General features: G+C 50.1%; 1 long non-coding RNA gene across 1 annotated transcript; it reads left to right on the top strand.

Moving 5' to 3' along the window:
- Positions 1 to 540: 540 nt before the first annotated feature.
- Positions 541 to 3,319, top strand: LOC144371736 (uncharacterized). Its single transcript, XR_013431826.1, has 2 exons — positions 541 to 1,306; positions 2,960 to 3,319. It is a non-coding gene; the product is annotated as an uncharacterized LOC144371736 (long non-coding RNA).
- Positions 3,320 to 4,181: the final 862 nt, after the last annotated feature.

The following is a 4,181-nucleotide window of genomic DNA, read 5'->3' as shown; positions in this document are numbered from 1 at the left end:
GTGATTTTGAGACCCTGCTCAATGCACTGTAAGTGACACAAGAAGGCTGAAAAGTTCTGAAGTTGGGTATATCACTTATATACACCAAAGGTGAGAGCGCTAGGTTGGGATGCTTCCCCTCCTACAGGATAAATGAGTGCTAAAACACAAATTTGTAAGTCTTAGGTCTCAAGGGATCTGTGGTTGAAAGCTTTTAGGTACAAACTTACCACGGTCCAAGGAAACTCGAACATTATTATTCTGGAGCCTCAGATTGGTACAGTTTGAAATGCTGCTTCCAGAAGTTAATGGATCAAGGCACTAAATCAAAGACTCTGTGGTATATGTTCCCAGAATCCTGATGCAAGGGTGAATGATAGAAGTAATAACATACTAAAATTTATGGCCTCAGAAGTATATGGTTTCACATTTATAATGACACTACTGTATAATACTACGCTATGGCATTATAAAACCTTAATTTAAAAAAGTGGCTTCTAAAAGAATAAGAATCTTTATAACCTAAGATTTTATTAATTCACAAATCTAGGAACACAGGATACTCTACCTGGCAGGAATTACAAGCTAGGAACAAATTGAAAACTGGAAATTGGTAGCAAAGGGTATCATGCTGCATAGACAAAAGTTAAAATGTTCCTACAAAACTGTGAGATCATGTTTACATCATTCCTGTTATGTAAGGTATAAGGGGCCTAGAAAAGACATGGATATAGGAGAACAAGATTGATGTAAAGTCTAACAATAGGCATGAGGTACAATTGTTACAATATTCTCAGCTTACTGGGCCTCCTATAGCCAAGACCAAGTATAAAACATAGGTACGTATACCTACTTCATCTTGGTTCCAAACATGGAGCCACTCACATCAATAACAAACACCACATTCTTTTCCACAGGCTGGAGGCCTCGGGGGGCAAAGTAATGAATAAAATAGCCACCATAAATCTGAACAAAAAGAAGGGAAACCAAAAAGGACTGTGAGAGCAGATTTAATCAGGCCCATCTTATCCTCCTGCACGACAGCCTGCTAGGACTGCCAGGATCCTAGGACCTCTTTCTCACTGTTTCTAGTTACAGAGGCATGTGTACAATTGTTTGCTCAATGTCCTTCTCCCCCCACCAGAACTCTTCTGTTCAGACCTTCATCCCAGGCCTTGCCCAGAGCTGTGGAGTGAAGGAGACTGGCCTGTGGCCCAGGGCTCCAAGGATCAGGATTTCTGTAATATGTGAGTTCCTGTCCGTGAGAGAGCTGGGCTTGCACAGTCTTCAGGGTCCCCAGGGACACTTTGCCTGGGCTCCAGGAACTGTAAGTATTGTTTTAACCTCCCTCAATAGAGTGAGCCTGGGGCCCAGCTCATTGCTGCCAAGGGCTGGGAATTTGCAGGGCCTCCCTCTCCTCCTAAAACCTCCTTTCTGCTGTTGCTGGGCAGAGCACGAGGGGAGGAGGCAGCAGAGGCCAATTGAGCTGTGTGTGCAGAGGGGATTGGTTACACCAGGTACAAATGCCTTGGGCTGCCCTGGCTGTGATTGGCTGCGGTGTCTCTCCCCCTACTCCATCTCTCTCTGGCTCTCTCTGCAGAGCCAGGGGGCTGGGCAAGCTGAGCAAAGGGGAGGGGGCCAGAAGGTCCCTCAGCACCAGAGTCTGCTCAGCCCAGGGTTGTCTGGGCTTGCTGAGCCTCTGAGATCCCTGAAGCCTGAAGCCTGAAGCAGGCCTGGCTCTGGGAGACTGGCTCATCCTCCACTTGGCCCTCAGGTGCTCTGTGACCAGAAGGCTGGACACTGGCTCCGCCTACCTCACTGGGGAGAGAGGAGATGGGAGGCCCTTGGCCCCCTTTGAATGAGTCCATAGGTGCACATGTGGCTTCTGTCTCCAGGTGATCCTGGCTCTCTGTCACAAGGCATGAATCACTCAACCTACCATTGCTTAAGCCATGAGAGAACTCAGCTGGCCTCGAGTATGACTCCCTTACAGGGGTAGGGAGAACTGTCATGCATATCACGCCACCCATGCTTGGTCCCAAGCTAACCAAATCCTATTGGGACACCTGGGGCACTACCCAGCTCACCAACCTCTCGCTGGCTCCTCCACAATCACCCCACCCCACCTTCTCAATTCAGGAAGAATGTGAAGGGTGCTGGGACACACACTTGCACCACCCACCTGCCCATGGCCCCATCCATCTTCTGAAGACCATGCAGTCTTAACACAGACCCTAGGCAATTAGGGCTCTCAGCAGTCTCTATCTCTTGTCTTCCTTTCACCATCTCCCCAAAGTGCAACCCACTGGATGTCCCTTAGAACATAAAATCAGGCGTCTTTCCCATCCATGGAGGCAACCCCTTGCTCCCAATCCCCCTCAGACTTCTATCCAGCCTCTTCTCTCCCCACGACATTCCAGACTAAAGACTGGGTCTCCTGAGATGGTCTCTCTTCTCCAGTTCACACCTACACAACCACCAGGACTGATCCTACTCCCAACTCATGGGGACACTGCTTTGTTCAAAGGCAGCTATGTGCTAGCTTACCTCCAAACTCAGTTTGTGTATTAGGAATCTCACCAGACTAGGCCTCACTGATGAGTTTCAGACTTGACAATGACTTCCACTCTCTCCCAAAGCCTTTCTCCCTGGCATTCTGAGATCATCAGCTGTCCACATTCTCCTAACACCCCTCAGGCCACTTCATCCAGTTTCTCTCTCTAGGACCCTTTGTCCACCCGCCCCTTTTCAGTACTTCCGGTCAGCCAGATCAGAGTGTGCAAAGACAGTGATTAGGATTGTCTCTCACTGGAGTAAACTAGCGAGGCTCGGGGTGCTGAGCAGGCTTTCTGCTGTTGGTGGGGCCTGGCAATCTGAAGCTCCAGATCAGTGGCTGCGGAATGGGGAACTCTACCTGACGGGACATCACAGCCCGGGCCTCTGACTCCACTCTTTCTCCCTGTGTGGACTCACTCTCTAGCTTGAGTTTCACTGCTGAATCTCCACCTGTGTCCCACATCTCTTTCTGGGCCTCCGGGTACCCGTTCCCCCACCACAACTGCCGACACTCTAGTGTGGACCTCTTCACCTGGAAGGCTGAAGATGCTTCCAACAGATGCTGCTCAAACAACAACCTCACCAACTTCCCATGATGCAGCCCTGAGATTGTCTCAGGTGGGAGCCACATCATTGAGCCTAACCTGGATAAGAGTGTCACCTTCAATTCTGTGCCCAGCTAGTCTGCCACCAATTCCTGATGGTTTTACCTGCTAGAGACTTCTCGGGCCGCCCCTACCTCTCCCTCCAAAACAAAACAATCTCAAATACAGAGCTACTTTTCCTTGGGTTCCCTGCTTTTTGCGAAGTCCTCCATCTCTACAGCTTGGCCACAGCTAGCTCCTGGGTTGCCATACTCACGACCTCATAATTTACCGCCTTGTCACGGCTCCCCAGTCACCTACTGGACAGATAGTAGCTTCCTTTTCATGCCACGGCAGGAAATGCCAGCCATTTTCTGATATCTTACCATTTTGCATCTGAAATCCATGCTCCCTGGTTCCCAAGCCATTTCTGACTCCCTGCACACACTCAGAGATGTCAGGCCTCTGTTGCTTTTACCCTGTGGCCCCACTTGGCCAGCATGCCTTTCCCTTCCCTCACGGCCCCCACACATGGCCTGTTTCTGGCATTCCTTATGTCCCAGGTCAGCTCGACATCCTGCAGGGTGCCTTCCCTGGCTCCCTTTCCCCCTCATCTTGCTGGCCGCACACCTTGTGCTCTCTTGGAAAGGGTATGTCTCATCCTGTGTCTGGGTTGTTTCCATCTGTATGGCCACAGAAGAGGCAGGATGTGTGTGGAATCCTCCAGAGTTCCCTGCACCAGCCCAAACTGGAAACAACATCAGTCAGGGGCCTAGGGAGTCCTGATGGAACAAGTAGATGAATGCACTGGGCTTGAAAGGTGGGCACAGTCAGGTAGGTAATGGTATGGGGATGGAGTGCTCCTGGCAGAAGGCAGGAGGAGTCAGAGTTCACAGTTAGTGGAAGTCCTCATTGTCCAATTGAATGGCCAGTCCCATGTACCCAGTCTCTATGCTCACTCCAGGCTATGTGGAAAAGGTAAAGAACCAAGCAGCAGAGGATGTCTCCATGAACTAAACATACCCGGGTAGGTGACAGAAGGGCAGGTTATGCCCCTGCTGC

Source organism: Ictidomys tridecemlineatus, chromosome X (genome assembly GCF_052094955.1).
Source record: "Ictidomys tridecemlineatus isolate mIctTri1 chromosome X, mIctTri1.hap1, whole genome shotgun sequence".
Lineage (NCBI taxonomy): Eukaryota > Metazoa > Chordata > Mammalia > Rodentia > Sciuridae > Ictidomys > Ictidomys tridecemlineatus.
The sequence above is the reverse complement of the archived record's forward strand: the minus strand, read 5'-3'. Positions and strand labels throughout refer to the sequence as shown.